The sequence below is a fragment of the Bactrocera oleae genome, chromosome 2, assembly GCF_042242935.1.
Source record: "Bactrocera oleae isolate idBacOlea1 chromosome 2, idBacOlea1, whole genome shotgun sequence".
In the NCBI taxonomy this organism is placed as follows: domain Eukaryota; kingdom Metazoa; phylum Arthropoda; class Insecta; order Diptera; family Tephritidae; genus Bactrocera; species Bactrocera oleae.
In genome coordinates, this window is record NC_091536.1 from 33,368,588 (window position 1) to 33,388,979 (window position 20,392).

At 34.3% G+C, this 20,392-nt stretch overlaps 1 protein-coding gene across 2 annotated transcripts in view; it reads left to right on the top strand.

Moving 5' to 3' along the window:
• The first annotated feature begins 341 nt into the window (after nucleotides 1–341).
• Snap25 (Synaptosomal-associated protein 25kDa) overlaps nucleotides 342–20,392 on the top strand; it is a 458,275-nt gene continuing 438,224 nt past the window's right edge. The window contains exon 1 of one of the 2 annotated variants that reach the window (XM_070112956.1): nucleotides 342–451. The gene's annotated coding sequence lies outside the window, so the exon portion shown is untranslated. Of the gene's footprint in view, nucleotides 626–20,392 lie in introns of both variants that reach the window. The other variant, XM_070112955.1, reaches the window with a different exon arrangement.

The following is a 20,392-nucleotide window of genomic DNA, read 5'->3' on the forward strand; positions in this document are numbered from 1 at the left end:
TCTTCAGTTTATACTTTGTAAGTTTGTCTACTTTTCCTGGGGTTAGTTTTCGATTTAACCTTTGGCGTTCATACAAGAAAGTCTAATAAAATTCTTTTTTTAATTTTAATTATTTTAATTATGCAACTAATAACTGAGTGATTTAAATTTTTTTTCAACTTTTCAGGTTAGTGGCGTTGTTTAGTATAAAGAAGGATCATAGTATGAAATCAGTAATTATTTAAAATTGGATAAGAATAGGTCTATTGGCATATCAACTTACAATCACAAAAGTTTAAAGAAATTTTTTCTGATATGGGTACTCAGTTATCGTTTTCATCTAAGGTACATCCACACTAGGAAATCGATATGAGATGTTTCTCTTTTGAAGAATTGTGAAACAATTTCCGAATACCGACTTCTAACATTAATTACTTTGGTTTAGTTAGTGTGTTTGGCCAGTTGACTTTACGTATGTATTATTATATTTGTCTTCAACAAGGGTTGAATGTTTATAACAATTCCTTAAACGCTCATAGTTATTGAACGAAAAGTACAGTGAATGCAAGAAATATTAATTATATATAAAAAGTTTATTGAAACCGTTAGTTTTTGTTGGGTATTGTTCTTACAGTATTTGATTAAGGTAAATACTAGAATCAGAAGTTTATTCAGTTATTAATAAATGATGTTATTGATTTTTCAAAAATATAATATTAAGAAAAATAGTAGCTAAAGTTTAAGAAAAATTAATAATTCTTTGATTGCAATACACAAAATAGGTGAATTAAATTTCAAATACTAAAATTTTATGTAGTAACTGAATAACTAAATATACTCTTAAAAAACTACAAAGCATATATGATTACAAAAATATAGAACCCTCACAGTTAAAAAATATAAATAAACACATCCCAATAACTAACATTAGATTTATTATTCAGTATCGTTGTGTGAAAACAAATTGGACCGATTTCAGATAAAAAAGCAATTGGATCTAGTTCAAAGGTTATTACTTCTGTAATTAAATACTCTCATAATTGTGTATAGGTCATATCTATTGTATTTTTGTATATATAAGTATGCGTGAGCATAAAATTAATTAATTGTTTTATCTGCTGCTTCATAGTTAGATATTCCTCTATGAATTTATTTATATTATTTGAAGGTTGTGTTGTGTATAAGAGTTTAAATTTGTAAATTAAATTTGTGAGGGATGGTTTTTTTCAACTCTTGTTTTCGTAAAATAAACGTGTATCTAAAATAAAACCATTTCATATTATATATTTGTGAATATTTTGATCAGAGGATGCACCGGTCACTGAAATCATTAACGTTGTAATTGCAATTGCAGCTGTTCGTCAAAATTAGAAACATTTACATTTTGAAACATACTAAGCTCCTTGAATACAAAAATAACTTGCTTTTTCGTTGAAGGAACAGGATAAATTAGAATTCGTATTTATACACTTGAAACATGTTGTTACAGAGTATAATAGTTTTGTTCACCTAACGGTTGTTTAAATGTATCATCTTAAACTAATCAAGATACATATAATAATACTTGTATGTATATATAAATGATCAGGATGAAGAGACGAGTTGAAATTCGGGTGTCTGTCTGTCCGTCCGCTCGTCTGTGCAAGCTGCAACTTGGGTAAAAATTTGTATTATTTATATTATATGAACTTGGTACACATGTTAGTTTTTATCGTAAGAAGGTTGGTACTGTAGGTGGGCGGAATCAGACAATTGTTACGCCCATAAAAGGCCATTAATCGAAAACATATAGAGAGCCATAACTAAGTTTCACAGTAAGATACAAGACTATTATTTGGTAAAACAAATTGCTTATACGAGTACAAGTATGTACATTAATGTATATAACTCCTAAATCGTTAAAGCTAAAGTACCCAAATTCGCTCAGGGAAAATCCTTTCAGCACCTTTACCGACAGTGTGAAAATGGGTGAATTCGGAATATAACCTCGCTCACTCCCCATATAAGGGTTATGTAAAAATGAAAAGTGATATAAATTATATTGTAAATAAATATATAAATAGGAACCGGTGAAGAAATTGGACGATGGACCAACTAAATTGGGAAGATATCATTATTTCAACGTTCCTATATTAAAGTGCGAAAATGGACAAAAGCAGATAATGATAATGTTTTTATAACAATAGTCTGTATGTCAGAAATGGGTTGATTCCGATCAATAAATACCTTAACCCCAAGCGTGATTTTGTAATCACCATTTATCTTTGTGCATAAAATGGATAAGATCGGGTGAAAACCTACCCTAACCATTTAACTAATATCAGGGTTTTAAAACATCCGTTTGATATTATATCGCATATTTTGGTGATGGTGTGTGAGATTCCTTAATGAAACTTAGATAACATCCTTTATGTTAATAATATGTATTATCTCCCATGGCTTTATACCTTATCTATATTTTAGTAAAATTAACTGAACATACTTGTACAATATTGGATACACTATAATATAGTTAAATGACGAAAAAATGTGAATTGGTCCACAAATTACGTAAACTCCTATATGCTACATATATTTGAATTTGTATGTTTGTAATATTTGTATAATGATTTTTGTTATTCTAACAAGTGTTACGGCGAATATCTCGGTCAGTGTGTGAGTTATTTACCATATTTATAAAATTGGTTGAAAATATATTCTCGAGTATACTTGAGCAATGACAAAGTTTAATGCAATAAGCTCAGACCGTTCTATTCCCCCGGGTATCCCATAGAAAATTGTCGACTTTCTATACCGTTTCGGTTGGTCAAAATGTGTGATATTTTAATGGAATTAAGTGGATAAGCTTTCTTAAAAATTATATGGCTTAGCGCTTAATATGAATGGAAATTGTTAAGACATTGGCCCAAGCAGAACCGAAGAGTTTTGTTCACCTAACGGTGTGTGCAAAACTAATTGATATACTTGTATGTAGGTATAATGTTGGGTTTATCAAAATGATAAGGATATCTGTCTTTTGTATGTAACATGAGTAAAAATTTTAGATAACATTACCAAATTGAATCCGTTATTCGAAAATTTCTAAACTGCAAAACTTAAATTTGGTGAAGTGCATTTTAGTAGGTAGAACATATGTGGTTTAAAATTTTTATAAAGCTAGCTCAAGCTGCACAGAAGCTTTTTTAACCAAGCTTTGTGGAAGCATTTAATTTTATCGTTTTTTGATACAGTGTGAAAATGGGTGAGACTGAATATTAACCAAGCCCACCTGCCACACAAAAGTCGAGTTAAAAATTATTTAAAATACGATAATTGTTTGAAGAAAATCATCAGAAGCATTTAATTTTACTGAAAATATTGTGCAGTAGGATTGTATTCAGGTTTATATAAAAATGGCACAACGGTCGTGGCACTCCCACTTTAGGTGAAATCGTCTATCTCAGCAACTACTCGACAAATGTTTACAAAATTTGATGCAGAACCTTATCTTGGTATTTTTATGTTACAGTTGGAATAAAAATCGAAATATCTGAATTTAAATATAACAATGAAACTAAGTGAGCCTATGACCATCAACATAAGTAAAGATATGCCAAACTTAATAATGCCAAACTTAACAGTTTTGCAGCACCTGAAAGTACTTCCATGGCTTTGTCCCTCATAAATTGCGAGAGTATAAAATGGTCGGTTACACCCCTCCTTACTTGCTCATTTTATATTTAGCAAAAGATGAGGAACGTAGCATGTAACGGAGACGCTAACCACTAGGTTATTACTATGTAAAATTTGGCAGAGACGTAAGCACTACTTAAAAATATGTGCGTATGCAGACGACAAAATATGAAAATCACATCCATACAAAAGTTGACAGGTTTCTTGATTCACTCTTAGGAATATGATTTAGCTCACTCTTTCAACTGAGTGTCGTAAAATCATATTCGTTTTCATTAGTGTCAAAGAAAGATTTGTGAATGGAATGATTTTATGATAGTCTCTGTATACAGTCCAATTAGAATATTGACGTCTCTTTATTTTTTCAACTTCCTGTAGTAAACTGAATTATCAGGACACGAAATTATTTCAGATATGCTAATGGAGCTACTAAATATTGCTGTAGTAGTGCTCTCTTTGCTTTTTAATGTAATTTTCAGTGTCGGATATTATCCAAATTCATATAAAAAGTCGCAGATCATCATGATAGATGAACTCGGGAAAGACTTAACATAGCCGTCTTTTTACGGAACAATAAGACTCCTACTCTGCCTTTCCAAAATATTTGAAAAAGCGTTATTATCAAAGATGTCTCGTTTCCTCCATGAAAATAATATAATTCCAACGCACCAATTCGAGTTTCGTGCAAAACATGGCACTGTAGAGCATGTAACTCGAATAACTAACGAAATCAGAATGGCATTCGTGCACAGAGAGTACTGTTCAGCAATATTCCTTGATGTAGCTCACACATTCGATAATATTGGAATTACTGTTAAATTAGCTAATTTCATATCAGATGAACGATAAATAAGAGGTGGTGTAACTCAGAGAAATGTGCTTGGTCCAACTCTATATATCTTATACACAGCTGATGTTCCAACGGGTAATAATGGTTTTGTCACTTTTGCGGCTGACACAGTATGCCGTACTGCCTAGTATGCCGTAATAAATGTCCCATTAGAGCGTTAAAAGTAGAGGTGCATTTAACTTTGGTCGAAGAATGATTAGCACACTGGCGAATATATGTAAATGTGTCAGCCGATTAAAATGAATAACATTAGTACCCCAAGCAAATCATGTAACTTATCTTGTCATACAATTGAACAAAAGGCTCTCGTGGAGAAATGATATATCAATCAAAATAACTAATATGAAAATAAAAGCAGAAAATTTAAACTTTTTAACAAAAACTCTAACCTTAGTCTTGACAACAAAGTTTTTTTTATAAAACGCGGTTATAAAGCTGATTTATAGTATTCAACTGTGGGGACGACCTGTGCAACTAGCATTGTTATAATACAGAGGTTTCAATCAAAAATCCTTAGAGCGATAATGGGTTCATCATGTTACATTCGTAATAAAATCCGGGATCATTCAAATCCATTAGCTAATGCCTTGCTACAATCCTGTAACCAAGCCCGCTTAAAAAGAAGATCTGGTAGAAGAGCAACATACTACTAAAATGGACTCAACCACAATCTTGAACTTGTTTAATTTTTAAATGGATTTAAGATTTATTCGGCTTTAAACAAGTAGACTCAATAAACAATCATATGTATAGTATTAAAAATATAACGATATGAATCATTCACTTTACAGAATATAAATCAAGAACCAAGTTGGAAGAAGTTATTGGAATAAAACTTTGAGCAAATAGTGTCTCTAAGGTATGCCATCTCAAAAATTTTCCTGAAAAGGGCATATGAAGTTTGCCGCGAAGTTTGTAATACCCACAAGAAAACGACATAAACCCTAAAAAGTATATATATATATATATAAATGATCAGCGTATCCAGCTGAGTCAATTAACCAATGTCCGTCTGTACACACGCGAACTAGTTCCTCATTTTTGTGGTATCGAAATTTTTCATACGACTTTTTTTCACCAAGAAGCTGCTCATTTGTCGGAATCGGCGATATCGGACAACTATGGCATATCGAGTTATGTATATATCAATCACGACGAGTTGAAATCCAGGCGACTGTCTGTCTGACCGTCCAACCGTCTGTGTAAGCTGTAACTTAAGTAACAATTGTAGGGCTTATCGTTGGAGAAGAGGCGCGGTGAGCTTTTTCACGGATGGATCGAAGCTAGGAGGGAAGTTTGAAGGGGGTTTTCCCTCTCTCTCTCCGTCAATCTTAGCTTCAGGCTGCCGGACCACGGTAGTGTTTTTCAGGCGAAAGTGGCTGCTATCAAGGTGGCGGTAGAAGTACTTCTACGTAGTGCAGCCTCGTTTAGAGAAGTGAGCATCCATTCCGATAGTAGGGCAGCAATACTAGCTCTGAGCGCGCAAACCATGCAATCGAAGCTAGTCAAGGAGTGTCTGTCCTCACTAGAAAAAGCATCTGACTGCTTCTACATCAGGCTCGTTTGGGTGCCTGGTCACAGCGGAATCGTTGGAAACTGCAAAGCCTATGAGCTAGCCCAGGGGGGCACCCCTGCCTCCCTCAAATCGGAATGGGTTCGAGTTGGATTTCCATTGACGTCTTGCGGTGTAGCCCTGGATCAATGGACCTCGTTTGCACTCAGCAGACGCTGGTCGACGACCAACTCCTGTGCGACCTCGAGATCCTTCTGGCCAAGAGTGGATCTCAGGAGGTCGGGGGAACTTCTCGCCCTGAGCAAAGTGCATCTCGCCGCTATGGTAGGAATTCTCACTGGACATTGTGCAATGGTCACTTATGCGGTACGGCTTAGAATACTACCCGATGCTAGTTGTAAAAAAAATGTAGAGAGGCATTTTCCCCTCCACTCTCCTGATTTCGCTAGACTGACTGAAACATCTCGGCAATCACACTTTCGGCGGACCTAAATACTTGGCCGAAATGGATATTGGCGTCTTAACAAGTTTGTTATAGGCACAAAGGAAATTAGGAAATTTCCTAATATCCGCTGAAGCTGTAATAACCACATTCTCTCAAGGTCAACTTTTTTAGCACGAGAAGGTTCTTTAGGAACCGCTGTCAAAATTGGACGTTGGGCAATGTCCACATTTAGGTGAAAACCCATATCTCAGGATATGCTTAATCCATTTGAACCAAACATGACACATAATATTCTTTTGATATTTCCATACTACATCGGGAAAATGGGCGAAATCCGACTACTACCACCTGCTTCCCATACAAGAAACGTTCCAAAACAAAAAGGCTTTAAAAAAAAAGACAGAACAAATGGTTTTATCGGCAAAATCAATTAATTTTATTCAAAATAGTCTCCTTCTGCTTTAATACAGCTTTTTGCACGGTCCAAAAGCATGTCGAACGAGTGTTTCAGCTCATGCCTTGCAAGCCTTTTGAATGGCCTCCACGTCTGCATAACGCTTTTCTTTCATCGGAAAATGCATTTTTCCGAAAAGGTAGAAGTCGCACGGTGCCATAGCAGGTGAATACGGAGAGTGGTTGATTGTTAAAATGCGATTTTTGATCAAATAATCGGCCAAAAGCGTCGATCGATGAGACGGCGCATTATCGTGCAACAAACGCCAACTTCCATCTTCGCGATATTCGGGCCGAACACGTCGAATACGACGCACCAAACGCTTCAAAACTCCAAGGTAGAATACCGCATTAACGTTTTGGCCGGGTGGAACAAATTCTTTGTGGACAATACCCTTGGAATCATAAAAACAAATCAGCATTGTCTTCACTTTTGACTTCTCCAGGCGCGATTTTTTGGGTTTCGGCTCATCGTCATTTATGTCTGCACGACCACTTTGAAAACGTTGAAACCACTCGTGCACTCTGCTACGGGATAGGCAATCATCGCCATAAACTTGTTTCATCAATTGAAACGTTTCGGTAAAAGTTTTACCAATTTTAAAACAAAATTTTAAGTTGGCTCTTCGTTCGAAGCTCATTTTCGCACCGATGACAAAAAAATACTGACACTTAAAACGCAATAAATGAAATTTTTACTGGAAGTCGATAAAGGATGGCAGATTCTAACGCACTAGTCGACATATAGATGGCGCTACTAGAGTTTACTTTGTTACTTTTTATACTCTCGCAACCTGTTGCTACAGAGTATAATAGTTTTGTTCACCTAACGGTTGTTTGTATCACCTAAAACTAATCGAGTTAGATATAGGGTTATATATATATAAATGATCAGGATGAAGAGACGAGTTGAAATCCGGGTGACTGTCTGTCCGTCCGTCCGTGCAAGCTCTAACTTGAGTAAAAATTGAGATATCTTTATGAAACTTGGTAGACATGTTTCTTGGTACCGTGAGACGGTTGGTATTGCAGATGGGCGCACTCGGACCACTGCCACGCCCACAAAACGCCATTAATCAAAAACAAATAAATTGGTATAACTAAGCTACAATACTGTTATTTGGTACACAGGATCACATTAGGTGGGGGCATCTCCAGTTAAAATTTTTTTTTTTAAGTGGGCGTGGTCCCGCCTCTAATAGGTTTAATGTGCATATCTCCTAAACCGCTAACGCTATAATAACAAAATTCACTAGAAGCAAATGTTTTTAGCACTTCTATTGACGGTGTGAAAATAGTTGAAATCGGGTGGCAACTCCGCCCACTCCCCATATAACGGTACTGTTAAAAACTACTAAAAGTGCGATAAATCAAGCACATTAAATTTTATCTCTGAGATGGTATAAATTGGCTTTATAGGTACCGCGTTCAAAATTAGTCAGTGGGCGAGGCACAGCCCACTTTTAGGTGAAAACCCATATCTTGAGATCTGCTCAACCGATTTCAACCAAATTCGGTGCATAACGTTCTTTTCATGTTTCTATGTCATAGTGCGAAAATGGGCGAAATCAGACTACAACCACGCTTCCTTCCCATGTAACACCATTTTCAATTCCATCTGATTCTTTCACTTTCCACTATGCAAATCAGGTAACAATGATTATGTCGGGGTAAAACTTTGCGTGAATAATGAAATTAAAGTATGCCACCTTGCGGCCAAAAATTGTCTAAATCGAACCAAAACTGTTCAAACCCCTAAGTACTAAATATGTGGACCCCAGTGCCTATAGTTGACCTTCTACCGAAAATATCAGTCAATCCACAAAGAAATCTCAAACGAGTATACCATTTGACTTTGCGAGAGTATAAAATGTTCGGTTACATCCGAACTTAGCCCTTCCTTACTTGTTTACTGTTTACTTTGGAATGCACCTTGTATAACACAATTTTAAATTCAATCCGATTCATTCACGTTCCATTATAACAATAAAAATCAAGTACCAATAGATATAACGGGATAAAACTTTGCACGAATAGTGTTTAAAGTGTGCCACTTTATGATCAAAAATTGTCCAAATCGAACGAAAATTTTCTATGTGCGAAGATTATAGAAATTCGGAGAGAATTTTTGTATATGGGTTGTCTTCTATGTCTTCTATTTAATTTATTAAAATAGAAGTCTATGTCTTCTATGTCTTTTTATTCTGAATTATAATATTGCCGGAAGACTATGTCTTCTTATTCGAACTGTTAATTAATAATTGAATGTTTACTTACTAATGATAATATGTTTACTTGAATGCAACGTAAGCTATTTGAGGTGAATTCAATGCAGACATGTCGTAGCACTTAAATTAAATATTATGAGAAAGATAAATTATTAAATTTGGAACCAACGGAAATGTGTCAGCAATTTAATTGCAACAGGGGAGATTGAACTTTATTAAAATAAATATATTAATTATTAACTTATATACTATAGTTTAATGCCGAAAATATCTGAAATTGTATTATAATACATACAATATAATGATTTTCGTTGTTCTAGCAAACCCAATGCCGAAAATGGCGGTCAGTGTGTGAGTTATATATATGAACATAACTGTTCAAAAGATATGAAAGTTTGATTATTTTAAGACAAATTGAATTTTAAAGCTCAATGAAAAAGCAAAGTTTTTTTTTAGAAAATTTGCTGCTCTACAAAATGGTCCTTTATATTTTTTCGATTAAGTTAAGCGTTTACGAGATATTCATCGTCAAATATCAATGCGTTCATATATATGTACATATTATATAAACATACTAGCTGTCCCGTCAAACGTTGGTTTGTCATATGCGAGTATGTACTTCTATGTTAGGAAATGGTTTTAAAAGAAAACTTTTTTTAATAACTGAGAGAGCCTGTATGGGAGATGCAATTATAATTGAAATAGGAATAAAGAGTTATAGACAATTAAAACATACTTCAACTAAGTTAATAAGTTATTATTTATTAAAATAACAAATATATGTATATTAATTTACAATTATCTATCATATACATTGAAAATAGTTAATTTTTCTACTACTAACTATGGCAATAAAAAATAAATCTTTCAACGCATTGGAATGTGGCGAAAAGCATGGTGTACCCAAATTTTAGCCACAAACAGACAACGTTTGGCCTTTTGATTTATTAATCGTCATTGCGAATGCCAATCTAATTGGAAATTGAGTGCGTTTGATTTCATTTGGCATATCTGTAAGAATCATAGGGATTTAGCAACAACAATTTTCATTTATTTAAATATTCGCAAAAATCGTATTTGTACGAACGGTTACATACCGGATATTCGAATAATCGATTTTCAGGTTATTTGAATAATTTTAAGAGCCCTAATATATATATACTTTTTTTTAATTACAAAAGTTGGAAGCAGAGTAATGGGTCTAAACTTCAGCAACTATTCAAATACTTGGAAATTGTGTCAGATAGATTTATGTATTGAAAAGATAGAACAGTAAACCTTTTCATGGTAACTGCTTTAATACTTCAGCTGTAATTAGAGCAAATCTTAGTGCTTTCTTAACTTCAAGTCTTTTAGTTTAATTTTTATGTTCACAAATGGGGTTTACTGGGATTATTGCATGATCTGGTTAAATACTAATGAGGAATGCAATTTCACTATTCTCATTTAAACGAAGAATCTCATCTAAGTGTGTTGTAAAAGTATTAGACTTATCACAATAATTTCTAGTCCATGTAGTACTCTTAATTTATATATTTGGTACTTTTCCAGAGAAAATCAACTTTTTTGTCAGCCGATAGTTGAGATAAAGATTTGTGAAGACTCTTAAAATTTGTGATTTCTCGTTTTATCCGGCTAGTGGTGAGCGTTTTTGTTGCCATTTCCGTCGTACTTTTATTTTCCTAGTTCTGATAATTTTAACTATCCCAATCTAGTTGTCGATTTTTTAAATTATAGACATATTTTTTAGTCTGAAGTGTGTATAATTCTTTTTCAAAGCCTGTTTCACTTAGTTTTAAATATTTATATAAGCTCAGAGCTAGATAACCCCCTTTTATTTCGATGAAATTTCGAGATACTTTCTTGTAATAAAGAATTTTATTGCATCAGTTATTTTGTTAGTATCCGTTGGCCAGTAAGTAGGTGCTCAGGCGTGCAAATGCTCATCCTGTTTCTTAAGCCGTCTTAAATATATCTCGTCCTTTGCTGTTGTTGTTTTTGTTTGCTACCGTTGAGCGCGATCTCTCGACATACTTCGCATTATAATAAATTTGAATGTGTGCATATTTCAGAGTCCTTTAAATTCCTTAAACAAACTTTTGTATCTCTATGGGTAAAATAGCTATGTATTTGTGCAATGTGTTTTTTGATGCTATTTCTAACCACTTTGGTTTTTATTTATAACATGTTTCTTAAAATAAGATGTTTATAAGTAGTATATCGGAAAACATAAATATATTAAATAAAAACAGGAATGTTACATTTAAAAAAAAAAATCAAATGAATTTTGCTCTTAGCAAATAGCTTGAAAATAACTTAGAAAATAGCTCGTATGTGCAAGAGCGAATTTTTGACATTCTTGTTAAAAAAACACCTGGTCAATCAGGCTTTAATAGCTAAAATTATCTTAAAATCATCCCCAACTAAGACATATGTATCTGAAATAAACTCGATCGAAGAGACCAAATCAAATATAAGATAAGATGATGTGCAAAACGTCAACCAGAGGATCGGAATTCATTACATTAGGAAAATGAGGTTTGGACCTAGGTATAAGCCAATTCCATTCATATTAAGCGCTAAACCATATTTGTCAAAACTTGTATAATTAAATTATCACACATTGTTACCAACATAAACGGTTTAAAGTCAGGTGAAAAATTGGAAGTCATAAAACTCATATATCGAACGACATATTCGGCATAAGGTTTGTTAGAATAAAGAAAATGATTATACTTTATATTTTTTTTTCAATCCCATTAGAAAATTTGTTGGAAATACCATAAAAAAAGTTCCTAAAAATTTGGGACTTTAATTTTAATATTAAGTACTAGACCAAGGTCTGTAAAAATTTTCCATATAAAATACACGTAAAACTTGATTTTTTTATACTCTCGCAACATATTGCTACAGAGTATAATATTTTTGTTCACCTAACGGTTGTTTGTATCACCTAAAACTAATCGAGTTAGATATAGGGTTATGCATATATAAATGATCAGGATGAAGAGACGAGTTGAAATCTGGGTGACTGTTTGTCCGTCTGTCCGTCCGTCCGTGCAAGCTGTAACTTGAGTAAAAATTGAGATATCTTTATGAAACTTGGTACACATGTTTCTTGGTATAGTAAGACGGTTGGTATTGCAGATGGGCGTAATCGGACCACTGCCACGCCCACAAAACGCCATTAATCAAAAACAAATAAATTGTCATAACTAAGCTCCGCAATAAGATACAAGACTGTTATTTGGTACACGAGATCACATTAAGGAGGGGCATCTGCAGTTAAAAAACTTTTTTAAGTGGGCGTGGTCCCGCCCCTAATAGGTTTAATGTGCATATCTCCTAAACTACTAAAGCTATAATAACAAAATTCACTGGAAGCAAATGTTTCTACCACCTCTACCTATGAAAATGGGTGAAATCGGGTGACAACTCCGCCCACTCCCCATGTAACGGTACTGTTAAAAACTTCTAAAAGCGCGATAAATCAAGCGCTAAACACGCCAGAGACATTAAATTTTATCTCAGGGATGGTATGAGATGACTTTATAGGAACCGCGTTCAAAATTAGACAGTGGGAGTGACACCGCCCACTATTAGGTGAAAACCCATATCTTGGGATCTTTTTACCCGATTTCAACCAAATTTAGTACATAACATTATTTTTATATTTACATGTTATGGTGTGGAAATGGGTGAAATCGGACTACAACTACGCCTATTTCCCATATAACACCATTTTCAATTCTATCTGATTCTTTCACTTTCCACCATGCATATCAAGCAACAATGATTATATCGGCGTAAAACTTTGCGTGAATAATACGTTTAAAGTATGCCACCTTGTGACCAAAAATTGTCTAAATCGAACCAAAACATGAATATGTGGACCCCAGTACCTAAAGTTGACATTTTACCGTAAATATCGGCCATTGTGTAAGATATATAATTGAAATTCATATAATAGAATAAATAAATGAAATTATCGATAATAGTATGTCTTTGTTTCAAAAATGGGTTGAATCGGATCAATAGTTCTTGTAGCCCTCATATATCTAATATAAATATTTTTGAACTTCCGCGTGACTTTATACCGCATATGTGAGTTATCTCAATGAAAATGCGAGAGCGTGTTTTACTCATAACAAGATCAAATCGGGTGAAAATTTTCCTTAGCTCCCATGTAACTAATATCAGGATTTTCGAACATTCGTCTGACTTTACTCCATTTGATTGGTGATGGTATGTGAGTTACCTTAATGAAACAGTGGGAGCATTTTATTAGTCTGTGGCATGTTAGAAGTATGTGGAAAAAATTAATAAAATCGGGTTAATACTACCCTCAAATTCCATATACTACTTATAATGCTTTCTTATGCGTTATTTTAACCAGTTTTATGCCGAATATGTCGGTCAGTGAGTATTAATATTTTTGTTTATAAATAAAATTGCTTCAAAATATGTTCTCGAGTATAGCTGAGCAATGTTAAAATTAATATATTTCTCTATCCCCAATATATATATGATTTCCGTCTTTCCACCTGATTTTAACGAAATTAAGTGGAAAAGATATCTTAAAAATTATGTGGTTTGACGCCGAATTAGAACGAAATTAGTATATACTAAGTCTAAACCTCACACCTTCATATAAAGAATTCCGATTCTCTGGTTGACGTTTGCCACCTAAGCTTATAATATAAAATTTAGCCACTTTGGTGGAGTTAATATCACATTCATACTTATGTATATCTCACTTCAAGCAATAAAACTGAGACTAAGTTTATGGCCTTTAATATAAGTCAAGAAGATACCAAATTTGATTGTAATTTAATCACGATATCATTTAATAATGGATGTTTAATTCAACATATTTTAATATACGGTTCGGAGGAATTTTCAGGTCTTTGATTTTCCCAGCTCACATGTACTACTTATGGTATACTTTTTTTCGTCAATTTGATAATTTAATGAAATTAAATGGACAGTTTTTCTTAAAAATAATGTATATCGCTGCATATGAATGAAATTGGTCTAGACTGTGTAAAACTTATAACCCTAATATACTGATTTCCGCTCCTCTGGTACAACAGCAACCTCATATACCCCACATATTAAATCTAACCCCTTTGGTTCAGTTTATATCACATATACCATGTTTGAGTTAAATAGCTTCTTTTTATAAAAGTTAACATTTCGGAGAAAAAAATAGTATTGACACAAAATAAATCTATGATCAATAACATAAGTTAATAAGATACCAAATAATAATCGAGTAATGAATGTTGAATTCTTTCGCAACATTTTTGTACTTTCGCAACATGTTGCAGGAGAGTATAGTTTTGTTTACCAAAGAGTTGTTTGCATCATCTAAAGTGATATATATAGATTTCTATATACATATATTTCTTCTAATATTTGGTGATAATCAGTGGTTAGGTATATTTTCTCAGCCATCATGTTGAACTTATTATAAAATATACCAGACAACAATGCTAAAAAAGTTTCTTAGAGTGCTGGACTTTGTATAGAGCAAAAAAATCTTTCTAGAAAAAATTGCCTGAAATAAATATTAGTAATGTAGTATCAAAAGAGCTAAAGACCCTTTTTATGTGGTTATAGATAAACTGCGACCCCATCGGTTTCCATGCTACTGTCTATTATTTCAGTTTTGCGACACATTTTATGATGAATGAAATGGAATATGAAGGTCATGAGGTGAACTGTAAACTCAAGAAAATTACATTTTTACCTAGCGCCGTTGGCAGCTTATGAAAGGTTTAGATATTAAGACAGAAAGAAGAAAATACCATACCTGCTCTACATACGTGTATACCATACTTAATTATATGTAAGTTATTGTTAATTTAGCGCTCATGGGTAGACCCTTCAAAATAGGTACCATAGATCCCCCTGTTTTAGAAAGCGTTTAACAAAAGTAATTTACGGAGGGGTTTTCCGAGAACTTATTTTCAATACAATGAAATAAACTACTAATTTCTAAAATATAAATATAAGTAAATATTATGTATTATTATGTTAGTGAATAGCTAAGTAATATATAGGTATACAAAAGTACGTAAGCTGTACCAACATGTTGCAAGAGTATAATAAATATCAGTACACTGTGTTTGTAGTTTCAGTTTCACTAGATGTCTTTACAAGCAAAGTGCTTTATTCAAACTAATTTTAGTGTATTACACAGTACAGTGTATAGTGACGAGCAATAGCATAGCAAGGAATTACAGTGAAAGAGAGCAGCACCTAGGATCCAACTTTTAACACCCGGACAGACTGAATTATATAAGTATTATCTATAAGTATTTTATATATAAATCCATTTATTATTAATTAATTATGCCTAAATTAAGTAGAAAATCTATATTACTAAGTCGTCTTCAGAATAGAAGACGTATGAGAGTTCTTCGTGCAAACTCTTTATATAGAGATAGTGAGCAGTCACAAAATACTGTAAGTCACGCTAATCGTAGAACAAATTATCAATACAAATCAACATAGAAATAAGTGGGAAAATATCGAGGTACGGTCTTTTGAACAAAATTTAAATACTGTTCAACATAGAACAAGGCGGCAAGAAGCCCAAGGCCCAAATTCGCTCTGAAGAGCAAATAAGAAATACTCGAGGTCATAGGTCTCGGCGTGAAGACCCCGAGGTTCGATATGTTGAGCAAATTGCAAATACTGTTCAACGTAGAACAAGGCGGCAAGATCCACAAATTCGCTCCGAAGAGCAAATAAGAGATACTCGAGGTCGTAGATCTCGGCGCGAAAATCCCGAGGTTCGATCTGTTGAGCAAGTTGCAAATACTGTTCAACATAGAACAAGGCGGCAAGATCCCCAAATTCGCTCTGAAGAGCAAATAAGAGATACTTGAGGTCATAAGTATCGGCGTGAAGACCCCGAGGTTCGATCTGTTGAGCAAGTTGCAAATACCTGTCAACATAGAACAAGGCGGCAAGATCCACAAATTCGCTCTGAAGAGCAAATAAGAAATACTCGAGGTCATAGATCTCGTCGAGAAAATCCCTAGGTACGTTATGATGAACAAAGTAGGAACATTAGGGATCATAGAGAACTTCGCGCAAGAAATCCTGAGTATAGCAACTTAGAGCGCATTCGTGATCAAATGCAAAGAGAACATGCAAGAAGAAATCCTGAAATAAGGAGAGAGGAACGTGATAGAGAAACACAACGTCGACAGCTTAGTAGGAGGGGTATGAGGGAAGAAATTTTGAATCAGAGACGTCTTAGACAAGGTCAAGTTCGCCTTCGTAGAGATAACCCACTCAATAGACAAATTGAAAACCAAAGGCAGTCCCAACGAATCCGATTAACGAGAGAAATTAATGTTATAGGAACTGATAATAGTGGCAATTTAACAGATTTCAAAAACATTTATAATATATATAAAGGCCCTACTGAAATATGTATTTGCTGCGGCGCCTTATGGTTTTCACACCAAGTTCGCAAATTTAATTTCAAAATTATTGCGCAAGGTCACCCGAATGCTGCATCCGCCTTCTTTTTAATGCAAAAATTTCCTTCAGAAGATGGAAATTACAATTTTTGTGGTCCTTTGATGAGGCTCATGTTATACAAATTCACTTAAGAAGGCGTTTGGAATACAATCATAATTACATGATCGATACCATACGCCCCGCAAAGATTATGGAAACTTTGCAGTTCTTAGTGAATACCCCTCTGTATCCTGAGCACAATATACATATTAATGACAACTGGATTTCAGAATTTAATAACCAAGAAGAAGTTCCGTTTGTTGCATCTGCAGAGGATTCCCGATTGGTTCAATCTTTTCATGCGGCACAAACTCATGATAATCCCTCAGGTAATAATATTCCCTCGGGTCGTTTACCTTCAGAGCTAAATCCAGGCGGTCAAGAAACTCTTTTGGACAATATTCCTGTAGAAAACTTAGACTATAACCGTTTATATATAGCACCAGGTGAAGGACAAAGACCAATTGACATAATTCAAGATAATAATTCAGAAGAGTTGTCATTTGGAACAATATACGTTGGGCAGAAGCGTACATGCTCTGAAACGTATAGCAAGATAATACGTTCTGAAATTCGCCGTTTTGACAGAAGAGCGTGTACCATTCCAAAGTTGTCCTATGATTACAAAAAATTAGAACTGCTACAAATTAAGAAAAGTACATCCATTTTCCTTAGAAAGTTTTCAGATCGCAACCGAGCTACGGCCCAGAATCTATTAAACGAAAACTTTGTTCAAAACTTGATTTAACACGATGATGGTTACAAGGTTTTGAAAGGCGTTAGATCCTCCCCTGCGCACTGGGAAGCTGAGAAGAAAAAGGCAATCGCTATGATTCGCCAATTTGACCTTCCAACCTTCTTTATCACTTTATCGACTGCAGAATCGCAGTGGGTTGAGCTTTTGGTCATCCTCTCTAAAACTGTTGATTATAAAGATATTTCGGAAGAGGAAGCCAACAGTTTAACAACCCAAGATAGATATCGCTTAATTCGGTCAGACGCGGTTATTTGTGCTAGATATTTTGACTACCGCTGTCGACAAATTCGTAAGCTTCTTAAAGATAACGCCGGCATTTTTGGCGAGCATTTTGTTACCGTTGTTTGCGGAGTTTCAACAGAGAAGTTGCCCGCATGTACATGGCATGTATTGGCTTAATAATGCTTCCAGGATCAACCTTCAAGATCCTCAGACATTCCCTGATGTCATTAGTTTTATTGACAATTATATTTCTACTGATGGTTCGATCAGCCACTTAGAAAATTATTTGGGTTATCAAAAGCATAGCCACAGTCGGTCTTGTACTAGGGAAATAAGAGGACAACAGTTTTGTCGTTTTGGTATACCATATCCACCAATGTCTTCAACGCAAATACTGTTACCTCTTAGAGAAACAAGTCAAAACTCAGAAAGACACCAGGAAAACTTTTTCAAAATTCAAAACCTTTTGAATTCAAATATGACTACAGAAGACATTTCTAATTTAAGAGATTTTGAATATATCCTGTCTGATAGTAGAATAAATATGTCTTTTGATGACTATTTAATAGCCCTTAGGTCAAGTTTAACAAAACCCAAAATTTTTCTAAAAAGAAAATGACGGGATCGTTTTATAAACGCTTATAATCCTCTGATTTTGGAACTCCATAGAGCAAATATGGGTATCCAATATATACTGGATGCATAAGCTTGCTGTTCATATATACAATAATTAATTTTATTAACAAGTCTAACAGGGGAGTTTCTAGGCTCTTCAATGAAGCTATATCAGAGGTAAATGGTGGAAATTATACTGTTAAGCAAAAACTTAAACATATAGGTCACAAATTTATATCAGGCTTAGAAATATCTGCACAAGAAGCAGTATATTGCTGCATTGGGCTCCATCTTTCGGAAGCAAGTAATGCAGAAATATTTATAAATACCTCTCGACCTGAGGAACGTGTTCGAATGGTGAAACCTAGAGTAATGTTAATGTTTTACTATCCTTGGCGGAATGAACAGCAAGATCTCATTCAAAATGATAATGAGCAGACTTGCATAACACATCGTATTCTAACTGGGGAAAATCAAAGAAAATATTATGTTTTTGAGCAAAAAGAACTTGAAAATGTTCTAGAAAGTCTTTATAATGAAATAGACTTGGACGAAGGTGCTCAAAATGAACTACCTATCGTAAAAAATGAATTCAGAGTGTTGGCACTTCCAGAAATAAGCCCAAATATAAATTTGCTGGACTTGCATGGCGAAGATTCAACAGATAATGGCACTGAATCTGATTGCAATATTAGACTTATTAAACTACCCCCTTTAATTCCAGTTGAGGAATTATTTTCTTTAGTTCAAAGTCTAAATACTAACCAAAGAACCTATTTGACACATTTGATGCACCACCTAAAAACAAATCTCCCATTTTATGAGTTCATTGGCGGCGGTGTAGGAAAGAGTCGTTTGATATCTGCAATATATCAAGCTCTTAACCATCGTTACAATTCTACACCTGGATCCAATCCAAGTTCCTTAAAAGTTCTTCTTTGCGCACCTACGGGTAAAGCAGCATTCGGAATAGGTGGAATGACCCTTCATTCAATATTCTCATTACCTGTTAATCAGTTGAATAGAGAGTTGAGGCCACTTAGCAATGACACAGTGAATTCATTGTATTCCAGACTTATCGATTTAAAATTAATCATAATTGATGAAATATCGATGGTAGGTGCTCGTATGCTTAGCTCTGTTGATGCGAGATTAAAACAAATTTTCAAAACAGACAGCCCCTTCGGTGGTATACCGATCATAGTGTTTGGTGATTTGAAGCAACTCTCACCTGTTGGAGATAGGTGGATATTCTCTCCTAATCCCAACGATGCATACAGCGCTTTAGTTGGTTCCCCTTTGTGGGAGTTATTTAAATACTTTGAATTAACAGAGATAATGAGACAACGGGAGGATCAGGCCTTTGCAATTGCATTAAATCATAAATTGACACTAAAAACCTCCGCCAAATATACGATTACAGTGAACATAAACACGTGCGATGGCTTGGATAATGGGGCAGCTGAACAACTTATGCAAATTGATTTCCATTGTTCTCTTCCAACAATTCTGTGGATTAAATTTTTGGAACCTTCTATTGGTTTGATAGCACGATCAAAAAAGCCTCATCCTCTAGAAAGTTCTTGGACACCAATTGAAAAAGTTCTAAAATCTTTTCAATATAAAAGAAATGAACAAATTTCAATTGAAAGAAATCAGTTTCCAGTTGTTCCGGCTGAGGGAATAACTATTCATAAAAGTCAGGGTGCCACATATAATAAAGTTGTAGTTCATACTCGACCCAGAATGCCAAGAGCTTCAATATATGTCGCTTGTAGTTGAGCTACTTCTGCAGAAGGTCTATTCATCATAGGAAATTTTATTCCTCCTAACAAATTTTCTGAATCGGATCCCGTATTTATGGAACTGAGGGAATTGAACACAAATAAAGCTTTGACAACAAGTTTAAATTTTATGATTTCCCGAACATCAGGACATCAAATTTTATTCCATAATGTTCAGAGTCTTCACGCTCACATTAATGATATAAAAAGCGTCTGTTTGATGCTATCTTCAGATATTTTATGTTTTGTAGAAACTTGGAGTTATCCTTGCGAAAGTTTTGATATACCAGGATTTACTCCAATTAGCGAGCTGAGGATAGATAGCACGGAAACAA